Source organism: Ambystoma mexicanum, chromosome 3p (assembly GCF_040938575.1).
Source record: "Ambystoma mexicanum isolate Mex_15411 chromosome 3p, UKY_AmexF1_1, whole genome shotgun sequence".
NCBI classification, from domain to species: Eukaryota; Metazoa; Chordata; class Amphibia; order Caudata; family Ambystomatidae; genus Ambystoma; species Ambystoma mexicanum.
The window spans coordinates 975,571,103-975,583,273 of record NC_090925.1 but is presented as its reverse complement, the minus strand read 5'-3'; positions in this window follow the sequence as shown (position 1 = coordinate 975,583,273).

Sequence of the window (12,171 nt, the reverse complement as noted above, 5' to 3'; positions counted from 1 at the left end):
TGATATGATATGGTATGGCATTTATAACGTGCCTATACACAATTGTTTCAAGGCGAGACGAGGCAAGGGGGGGGGAAACAAAGGGACGACAGACAACGATCCTACTAGGACAGATGTCATTCAGATCGCGCAAGTGCATGGGAGGGGGGAAAAGGGAAGAGTTGAGGGGGGGAAAAGGAGAGGGGAAAGTGCAGTACAACGGGTAGTAGAATAAATAAGACAATAAAACAGCCATATGGTGGTAAGTGCAGACATAAGTGCTGGTAGGGGGACTGTAGGGAGACAGAAACAGTCCCTTGGTGCAGGGTTGCCAGGGAAGGCAGTGCAGGTGTGCAACTGGCAGTGCCTGTGCCCGAATAAGGCAGGGTGGGCAGGTGGTTTAGAACAGTGCAGATTTAGCCAGGAATACCTTAAATGTATAATTATGGTTGATGTCCGCTTTCTTTTTTTAATATTGTTTTAGGTAGTTTAGCTATAGAATCCAATGATTTGCATGCCTTGGCCAAATTTCATGATTGATTTATTATCATTGCTTTAAAACTCATTAGGGGCAATTGGAAGAACTCACGCTGCTTTTCTCTTAGAGGTTGGAGGGACAACATCTGCCAGATACAAAGAATCAAACTGTGCATGGCTAACTATCAAGACTTTATTCCCAAATCTAATGCAAAATTGACCTTTTTCATTCGCAATTTGGACTGTTTCAACACCTCCTCACATGGCACATGAACCTATTCTCTTTCTTTTTTTGTATACTCCACATATATGCGTCATCGGATGCTATTATTATTATTATGTCAAAACTGCACTAAATACTAAATTGTTACCTTTATCCCCCCTTCTCTCACTATCAGTCCTATTGTTCTCATGTTTGTATTCTGTCTGCGTCCCCCTGTTCGTCTCTGCATATCTGGGATCTGTAATCCCTGTGCAGATTTCATTGGTCATGAATCTGTTTTTTTTTTTTTAACTTAAACATTATTTACTGTTGCTTATGTACCCCATGTTACTACTTCTTTCGGATAAGTTACCCACTATCGGCCTGAACTATACATGATGGTTGTTGATGGTTTATCATCTTTTCATCTCTGTGTCTTTATGGATTTCTGCATCGTTACTCATTGTGTTATTGTTATAATTCCAATAAAAATTATTAAGCAAAAAAAGGAAGGGAGTTAATGTGTGGTAAGTGGATAGAGTGAAGGTATGAACAGAGAGAGGTAAGATGGCTTTAGTGGGTATGTGGGGAGGGGAGAATGCGTTGGAGAGAGGGACATGATGTGAACAGGAGGAATGGGATAGAGGAATGATGGAGAGAGATGAATGGGGTTAGTGTTACAGGGAATAGGGTCAAGAGGGGATACTAGAAGAGGGAGGAGAGCGTCGAGATGAGGACGTGGAATGGGGATTGGGATACGAAATGGGATAAAGGAGGGAGAGATGATAAGAAGTAGGGGTTTTCAGGGGAGAGGAGAAAGAAGCAGGAGTTAGTGAAGAGGCATAGGCATTAAAGAGCAAGAGGAGTGGGAAGGTGTTGGGCAGAGTGGAGAAGAGAGGACGAGAGGGCACACACAGAGGACACAGCTGGGGGCAGCTTGGTAAGGGGGAAGAGTGAGAGGTTGGCGTGTAGATAGATGGGAGCGGTGAAAGCAGTAAGGGGGAGAATGGTAGAGGAAAAGGGAATGGTTAAGGGGAAGTGGTTTAGAGGGGAATGTGATGCTGGGTTGAGACGGAAGAGACAGGGAAAGGGGTGAATGGGAAAAGGACGAGAAGGGAGAGGGGAGAGAAGGAACATCAGTGCATTGGAAAAGGAGGGTGAGCAGAAGCGGAATGGTGGATAAGTGGCACGGAGTGGAAAACAGTTGAGTAGGAGATTATGAGAGCGGATCAAGATGAGTGGAGTGAGGGGATGGTGTAAAGATGGAAGAAATGGGTGCGAGGGGCAGATGGGGTGAAGGTGACATAGGAGGGGACACATGACAGTGTGTAAGGTGAGGGATCGGGGCAGGGTGAAAGGTAAAGGCGGAGGATAGAAAATAGAGAACATGGAGAAGGGGTGGATGAGAGGGCGAGAGAAGATGAGCTGGGAGTGGGATGGGGTGAGGGCAGGGGAAGGGAATGCGAAGAGGACAGCAGAGGCAAGGGGTTTCGTTAAGCGGGAAGAGAAAGGTACGAGGTTGTGCCAGGGATGTGAGGTAAGAGAGGGAAAATGGGCAAATGGATGATGAGGGAGTGAGAGGTAGGGGAGAGTGGAACACGAGGGGAGACAGCAGAAAGGGGGCAGGGGGAGAGACGAGGAGGGAAATATGAAGGAACCGGTAATGAAATGGAAAGGGATAAGGAAGGCAAAGTAACTGGGTGAGGTCATGAGTGAGGATATAAGTGAGGGGAGTGAAGTGAGGGATGGGGTGATAAGGAGAGTAGTGGGTAGGGAATACGCGGATAGTGGTGGGAGACAGAGAGGGAGAGGTGAGAATTATTTTTATGGAGAGTGAAAGGGAGGTTGGAGTGGGAGGGTAACAGGGTGACGGGGAAGTGGGAAGAGGTTGTGGGATACAATTATGGTTGAGGAAAGTGGAGGAGGAAATGAGTGGATAGGGAAGGGAGACAGGCCATAGGGACATGGGGAGATATGGAGAGAGGGAGATAGAACGCAGAGTGAGACAGTGGAACGTGAGAAAGAGCAGAGAGGGAGACTGGTGGAGAGGTCTCGGAGAGTGCAGGGCGAGGTTGGGAAATTGGGACAGAGAGTCTTGGGTAGAGTGGCATACGAGGAGAGGTATTAAACAAGAGGGAGTGCTGGTAATGGGACACCCGTGGGGAAAATTGAGAGAGAAGGGAGAAAAGGGGAAAGAACGGAGGACAGAGATAATGGATGGATGAAAGGTGAGAGAGGATGAGGCAGGAAGTGGATGGGGTGACGGAAGGGATAATGGAATAAGGGGTTTGAGGAGGATGACCATTGAAAGGTTATAGCAGAAGTGAGACTGAGGGCAAGTGATGAAATGAAGATGAGTGGTGGACATAGAAACAAGGGGTTGAGGATAGAGAGTGCAGTAAATTATTGGGGTTATGGGCACAGGGAAATCATAGGGGAGAAGAAGGGAGGAAGGGGAGAAGTAGGTAAGATTGGCAGCTGGTAAGGGAGCATGGGGAGCTGGAAGAGATGAGAGGGGGATGAAGGTGAAGGGACAAGGGGTGGGGGAAAAGGAAGAATGGGAGGAGGCAGTCGTGAGGGGGCAAATAAGGTACGCAGATGAAGGGAGGTGGAAGGGCAGGAGGTAACTGGTGGGATGGGTGAAAGGGATTGGCAAAGAGAGGGTGATGTGAGAGGTGAGAGGTGATGGAAGATAGGGTTGATAGAGTAGGTGATGTGGGATGGAGGGCAGTGGAACGTTTTGAGGAGGCATGGGGATGGATGAGAGAGTTTGGTGAGACATGAGACGGGATGTGGAGGGAAAGAGTAGGGGGGTTGAAAAGAAGGGTGAGAAATTAATGATGGAGAATATAGGGGTAGATGAGAGGGAGGCATTTGACTAGAAGTAGGACAGAGAGGGTAATTAGTGTGATGTGGTAGGGAATATGGGCAAAAAGCAAAGAAAAACAGAGAGGGTGAGTCGGATTTATAGAGCGATAAACCAGAGGGGGAAGTGGGAGAAAGGGAGAGGGAAGGGAAAAAGGGGTATGGTTAGAGGGCAGTGGGGAGCGAGACAATAAAGAGAAATAATTGAAAGGGTTAGGGAGGAGACAGGTGGGACAAGGGATGAGTGGAATGAGTGGAGGAAGTAAATGGTGATGATGGTGGATGTTGTGAGGGAGTAGGGATGGAGCTGGAAGGGTAATGGAGAGAGGTGTAAGGGGAATGTGGCAGAAAATAAATGGGGAGAGGGATGGAAGAAACGTGATGGTTTTAGAGGAGGTTCATGTGGTGCTGGATAAGAGGGAAAAGGGGAATGGAGGAGTAGATGGTTGGGAAGAGGGAAGTAGGTAAGAAGGAGAGAGCAAAAGGGGAGACAGTGAAAATAGGGACTGTGGAGAAAGCGGAGAAGGGAGAAGGGCTGAGGGATGGGGAGAGGATACAGAGGGGTTAGGTGCTGAGTTGTTTCAGGGGAGAGGTGTTTGAATTAACCAAATGGGGGATGGGTAAAGGGGAGGGGAGGAGAGGGACTAGAAAGGGAAAGAGGAGTATGGGTAAGATGGAAACTGGCAGATGATGGTGAGGGTTGAGTGGGCAAAGAGGGTAGGGATGTGGGAGGGCTATGTGGTGAGGGGTGAATTGGGTTAAGGAAGGAGAGTAGAGGATGGGATAATAGTGAGAGGGAAGCCTATGAGAGGACGGGGTTGGGCCGGGTAATGGCGGATGTAGGAGAATTGAGTTAAGTGAGGAGGCATGGCAGAGGAGGAGAGTAGAATGGAGGATGGAGAAGAGATGGTTGGGAACACATGGTGAGTGTGCGGAACTAGAAGGCGAGGAGAGGAAGGGGACAAACTGGAGAGGAATATGGGAAGAGGGAAGGGAATGAGAGAGAAGAGGCAATGGCATGGCATGAGATAGCAGTGAAGGAGAGGGGAAAGGAAGGAAGAAGAGTGAAGTGAGAGAAAAGGGGAACAATGGGATAGGGTAAGTTGACGATGGACGAAGGGAAGATTGGAAGGAGAGTGGGAGTAGGAAGAGATGGTGTGCTGGGGACGGGTAGCGATGGGGTGTTGCATAGAGTAGAGCAGATAGGACAACGGGAGGAGGGTGAGACAGGATTAGGGAAGTATGAGAGGGGATCTTGGGTATATTGAAGGGGGAGTGTCAGTAGGGGACAGTATGATAAGATACTGGATAGGGGCAAGTTGAAAAAGAGGGAACGAGGGAGAAAGGAAAAGGAAAGATGTGGAGAAGCAGGCAGTTGGGGGTAGGCAGATGGGGAGACGGGAGAAAGGAGATAGGTGGTAGTAGGATATGAGGATGACAGGCACATGGGGCAAGGAAAAGAAAGAAAGAAGGGAGCATGGGGTAAGAATAGAGTTGTAGGGGGAGGTTAGAAATAGGGAGAGATACAGTGGTAAACAAAGGTGTGCCGAGGAGAGGGAGTGGCTAAGGATGGGGAAGAGACATAGTGCCATTGGGCTTGGAAATGCTGGGGTTGGGTGGTTAGTATGAATAGTGGGTAATTGGTTAGAGTTGGGGCCAGTGGATAGTTGAACATTATGGTGACTGGATGCATAGGGAGATGTAGAGACAGGTTGGTGGGTGCAGGAGTGGGAGGCAGGGCAAGGGGTTGGGTTAATGGGATGAGAAAGGGAGTGTCGTGATGGGTTGCGGGTGGTTAGGCTTGGGAGAAAGCGGTGATGGATGTGTGATCTCGATTGATGAAAGAGGGGAGTACACTTGGTTTAGGTTGGCAGAGGGAAGGTTTGAGTGGGTGAGGAAGACTGTGTGTTAGGGTGGAGAATGGCTTAGGGTATGGGAATTGTCTGGCGAGTAGCGGAGGAGTTACAGAGAGGTGGCAATAGGGGAAGGAATTGAGAGGGAAAGCATACGGAATTGGGGTGAAAGATGGGAATGGTCCAGCAGGGGAAGGGGATTTAAACATGGTATATTAGCATGGTGTCAGGAAGTACTGGAGGGGAGATTGAGGATAGGATGTTTTGGTGACCAAAGAAAAATCAAGTAGTCAAATGGTGGTTAAAACAGGGATAAAGGAGGATTGATGCAATGATTGGAAGAGTTTAACAATTGATTAAGAATGAACATTTGCAATTAGACAGTTGTGTTTGAAAGACGAATGCTAAGAATCGTTTAATGTATAGGTATCATGGGGCAGAGGAGCTGAAATTAAGGATAAGGCTAAAAGAAAACGTCCAAGGTATTCAGTTTGGTGTTCAGTTCAGCTTCATTTTTTTTATTTACTCACCTTGTTTGCCCTTGCCCTCCTTCAGTTCATTGGTCCTGTTCAACCCTCTGCCACGTCTGGTCATTTAGTTCCTCTTGCTCCAGCAGTGACCCACCATGATCAAGGTCCAAGTCTCCAATGATGCAGCTGCCTGGTGATCAGCCGTTTATACCCAGGCTTGTCATAATGGAGAAAGCAACCCTTGTTGTCATGACATCGGAACAGTGTGGGTGATACCACACACCTCCTGACTGAAGGGGGAAGAAGAGCTGAACTAAAACAGGTCTTCCTCTTATAACTATTGAAAGTAATGAATCCATCATGGAACATGTTTTTAACACTGTCTGCTTTTTGAGATCATGTTTTAATATCGCTCCTTTTACCTGTGTTGCATTGGAGCTCCCCACCCCTGCACACTCTAATTTATTCATGTCCTCTAAACTTCTTGACAACTCAAAGCTGCAGCAGTGACATCATTACTGTTATGTCCCCAGCGTTCCTGATTTCAAGATGCTGCTGAATACTCATGGAACCTTTTTAATAAATGTTTTCTCTTCTCAGACTTTATTTGTAAATATTGCCAGTATATTCATTGCACTACTCTAAATAAACTGCAAAGGACTCTTCTCTTAACAATGGGGGCATCAGCGGTGTCTTATTCTGTGATCAAAGGGCTGTTTTCTCAAAAGTGCCAAACGTGTTCTTCTGGCTTCTCCTCTCACACAAATTCTCCCTGTCCCCTTTCTCTCATTCTTCATTCCCCTGACCCATCAATGCTTATTTTCTCACTGCTGCAGTGTAGATTGTTGTTTACAATTTTGTTTCTTTTCTTTGCACCTCTTTTACATACCTCACATTCAACATTAAACGCGTCTTAAAACACACGTTCACCTTCTGAGCCTCTTGCCACAAACACAGTAGCAAAGCTAAGGGGATGATGAAATGACATCTAGGTGTTCCCTTCAGAGGACCTAGGGGCTCATTCTAAGCAGTATACTGAGGACACATTTCTATTGGTGTGAAAACTCACCTGTTTCCTTTCACAGGATCCAGCAGAGGCTGCTAAGGTGCAGGTGATTTTTAGGAGGTGTGGTAGGAGCCTGCCCTAATCAATGGCTGAAGAGCCCCCAAATACAATGCCCCCTTGCATCGCTCTGTATCATTCTATTTTAGATCGTCTTCAAATCTATGGTGATGAGGGAAAAGATGTGAGATTGATACTCTCTTTGCATCCCTTGCTTCTGATTGGATGCCTTGACGTTCTTCGTGTTTCTAGTTAAACCTATCTTTGTATCTGTAATGACAGATTTCCTTTGCCTGGTCCCATAATTTCCCTCCTTCATATATATCGCTGTGATGTCAGAACCCCTTTCCACAGGGCTGGTTGAAGATGTGGGGCAGATTTCAAAATCCTTTCATTCATCAAATTTGGTGTGTGAACCCTAACAGCAAAGCGTAACAGGGCACTGCACAATAATTACAAAATAAACAATAATTTAAATAATGCAATCAATGAAGACGAATGTGAACCAACGAGAAGGAAAAGGAAACACAATGAGCATTGTCATTAAACAAGGAGGCACTGAAACGAAGAAAGCAGGAAGTGAACATAATTTAAGACATACTATTAAAAATTGACAAACTCCAAAACCACTAGAACCAAACCATGTAAGAGTTCCATATCTTGCAAGAAAAGGTTAAAGCCTGACTTAAGTTCTTGGAATGGTTAACATGATGGATGGTCATTGTAGGTATCGATTCTCTGATTCTCTGTAGATTTATTGTAACTGTAACCTGTAACTGTAACTTAAAGTTAAAAGTATTCTTGCCTGCGCTTCCTTATACCTCCGGGTCTGGCGTGGGCTACAAATAAACAAACAGACAACATAAATAAACAAACAATCTGCAATTGGCATCCTGGTACACCCAGGATCTCTCTATTCTAAGAGCTGAAAAAGACTTTCCGAATCCCGATGAAAAACAAACCCATCTGTTTATTTTTTTATTTTTTTTAAATTATTTGTTTGAAACAAAAAATGCAACCTTTAATACATACCCTACCACTAGTTCCTCTTTCTTGCACTAAGGTGGGCTGTGAACCAATTTATAACAAATGTAGACAAGAAAGAACAGATTACACGATGTTGCTCTTTGATGGGAAGGTCAGATATATGCCGTGGTGCTGCTTGTGCATCCGGTTTTCTGGATGGAGGATAGCAGTCCAGGTGGGACTTATGTTCAGATTCATGACAGTAGATTAGAGCTTTGACTCTGTTACAAAATGATGTGTCCTTGAAAAGAATGCAGTATTTGTTGAGAAAGGCAGCCTGTTCTATTTTCCTCTCTCTCTCTCTCTCTCCCTCTCTCTGTCTCTCTCTCTCTTTTTCTCTCTCTCGCTCTCTCTCTTTCTCTCTCACTCTCTCACAAGTCTTCTGTATCCTCCTGCCACAAATCCCTTCTGGTCTCCCTCTCCTCCAAAACTCCCCACTGCCAACATTAACCCAAGCCTCCAGTCTCCTCTCCCCTCAATAACTTTACCCAAGATGGAAACAGGACAAAATATCTTTTCAGTTATTTTGCTTCTGCAACAGGGGTATGCAACACAAGAAGTACGTACATGTGGCAAGAGGGATGCAGCGACCATTCTAAGTGCAAGTCTGTACACTGTTATTAAGTTCAGTAGTCCTATTGGAAACCTGAATATCCCAATAGAAACATATATACACATCTCAACCAACCTAAGCAATTGCAAACATAACTTAAAATAACGTTCTCACATTGCTAGCTTATTGTGTTTTATCGTTGTCAGATTGACCAGGGCGATTTGTCTATATATCTTTAAGAAGCAGTGACTCTTGCCACTGGTAGGGTTTTGGCAGCCCTGTCCTTTCTCTGGGGGTAGGCAGCCCATGCAGAAAGTACCAGAGGAGCCAAAGATTGGCTGTAAAGTCTCTGGCCGCCGATTGGCTGGAATTATCCCAGCATGCACTCAGTTGCACCTCTGTTGCATAAGCAAGGAATGAACCAGTATAGTAGGACATTCACTGGGCAGTTCAGAATGAAGTGTAAAGAACCCCAGGCCACTTATGCTAGGATTGCCTGATTTCTATGGAGAGATGCAGATGGTAAAGTCCTTATAAGCCCTGGGGCACATATGCCAAAGCAGCCTGAATTGTACTGTAACCTTACAAAACGCCACTGTGTGTGGCTGATACTAGCGATCCGGTCTCTGCAGACAAATGGGACGTTTACACACCCTTTCCTGCACAAACAACCCTCAATAAATACATTTTGCCACAGCATGGTCTGCCAGAAAGGAATATATTGGAATAAGATCAAACAAGTCACCTTTTAATAGCGCCGCCAGGGGTGGCCCTACCTCCTAGTGAAAACCGCCTTCTAAAATCACTTTCTGGTGCCTACTGCGTGCCACCCTGTATAAGAACTGGCATGTAGAGGCCTAAGTGTTGTGAAGATGCCATAATCCGGATTTATTACCGAAATAAGATGTAGAGAAAACGATTGCAGGAATGCCAAATGGATCTTCACTTAGCTCACCAGCTTCTTCAGTACTGGCTTGTTTGGAACCCAGAGGAAACTGGGTTCCTTGTCCTGAAGAAGGCAGTACACTTTATTCCATCGAAACGCAGCGTTGACCTTGGACTACCCACAATTCAGTTGTGTTGTTTTTAAGAAACACTGTTGTTTTTTTTTTCTTTTTCCTGTTCATATTAGATTTTTCCTGTTCATATTAGATTTCATTTGTTTGTCCCTTTTGTCCTATCTCTCTTCACATATGATGTCCCCTCATGATTTACCACTTTTATTTGTTTGATACTGCTAATAACAATGAAGTGTGTTTTTTTTTTTAAATCAAATACTATAAATAGAAACGACCAGGTTAAAAATGTTTGATTCAGTCAAAATGTTAAGTTTTCTCAAATAATATATGTGATGTACATACCTGACAATTAAGATTGATTTGATGCTTTTAAAAAACAGCCATAGAAAATAATCAAAATAATGTGTGATCTGTCACCCTGGTAGGAACCTTTCCTGTGTTTCCCTTTGATTTGCGTTGAGACGGTGCCATGTGAAGTTCCAAACACTGGGCCACAGCGACAGCAAAGGTGGCCGGTGTGAAGGGAGTGTAAGAGGAAATGCCCCCTGGCAGAGATGGATTCCCAAGCCCCGGGCAGCATAGGTAGAGGCAGCCTGTGTGATCAGAGAGAGAGGAGCCACAATGGCAGCAGATGTGGTGACAGTAACTGTAGCAAGTAGTGTCAACCATGTTTGTATGCTGAGCATTGGAGTTTGTTGGCGGGGGAGGGGGGCTTCCTAGCAGTCGTTTGGAGCGCAAGGTGGAAAGCCTCCTCCCCCCAAAAGAAGGGTCTTCAAGCAACTGCCTAAATGATTTCGGAGCTCTCGTTGCCGTGTTACAGTGTTCTTCATCACCCATGAGCCAATAGTAAAGGCATCTGGCTGGATCTGTCTGATGTTCACTGATATTTGAAGTTAGTATGTAGACTATTTTGGTGCCATCTGCATAGTGGCAACAGATGAGTGCCTGGTCATTGAGAAATTTCTTGAGGGATGCCATGTAAATGTTTAAGAGGGGAGGGAATTGACTTGATCCCTGGGGTACCTCACTTGAAATATTCTATTGTTTTGATTTGAAAGGAAACTGGTGATTTGTTTCTGTTCGGTTTGAGAGGAAGGGAATAGTTATGAGTTTCATGAAATATGGTCCTGCAATGAGTTTCTATGCAATCAATTGTCTCACGCATAATGGAAGATAGATTAGAGCAAGAGTACTCTCCTGTCATCGGGGAATGTCTTTTGTATCCAACTTTCCATGGATCAATGCCAGTTTACTAGAGAAGAATGTGGTTATGGCGTAATAGTGCAGCTAAAATGCTGTTGAAGTTTTAATAAAGATTGATGGGTTCCTGATCTCCTTGAAAAGCATAAACACTTCCTTTTGCCAACCCTGTGAACTTTCTATGCAGTCCATTTAGTAGGCTTTCTTAGCCTTCACCATCTCTGCCCTGTACTTGTTGAAGATATGTTGAAGCGATGTCAATTTGTCCATAGTGGCTGTGCTTTTTTCTCCAAATCTGTTTAATCCTCTGCACTTTTGATTTTGCCCAGGGTTTTGTAAGGAAGGCATGGTATCAACAGTGAAGACAGACACAAGTGATCACAGTTCAAGTGTGTTTATTGAACTTCAATTGGTTGGTTGAACACCTATCTAAACCTAAATCTAAGGATGGGAGCAAGCTATGACCATCAAATAATAATAACACAGTCATAGTCAAGACTCTGTCAAAATAATAGGGCCTATACTAATACACCTATTGCCAATCCTTACTTCTAAATACAAAATGGTGTGGGACAATAGTGTATGCAAAAAGAAAAGTGTTCAAGAAATAATATGCCAGGATAGTTGAGCAGTTGGCTTCCCTTCCCCATGTTTTCGGCACGGACCAAGGCGGCGCGTTCGAGCTTCTCACACTCTGGCTTCTCTACCATGAGGATACAGTTCAAACCATAGGTATCAGGGCCTTCTGCCAAAGCCTATTTCCCAAAAACAGTATCTTACTACAGAGGGCCTGTCGTAACAAACAAGCACCAAAGTTCCTCTCCTACCAGGATTTTCACATTCACAAGTTCTTGCTTTCAGTGTTAATCATGGGTCTTGATCCTTCAGGCTCAGATCACTTTTTACCACAATGTTCACAATTGGTCTCCCTTGATCGGGTTAGGACCATGGATCTCCCTCTTTTGGGTTCGGACCCTTTTAGCACAATGTTTACAGTTGGTCTCACTCATTCGGGCTCAGACCATGTAATTTCCCTTTCTACGTTTTCCTCTTGATATCAAAAATCGAAGACTTTCGAATGTGCAATGGGTTTTGCCGAAACTGTTGCAGGACCACTTTGATTCACTTAACATAATATTCTTGCGAATCGTCTACTTTCGTTTCTGCCACTTCTTGGCTGGGCACCTTTCAGAGACCTTCGATTGAGTACCCTTATGTTGCCAGACAACACTGTCACTGGTATTGTATATTTCCCGTTTAATGTTCAAACATTCATCAGCTATTAAGCTTTCCTTGCATCTTTCCTCACACGCATTTCAATCTTCGTTCTTGCGCTCATTATACAATGTTGCTGCTTGCAACCTTTACTTCAACACTGAACGGTCTTGCATAAGTCTCCCCAACTCACCATCTGTGTTGATCTCTCAGGCGCTGATTTATACTGTGGCGAATGCTGTTCCTCCC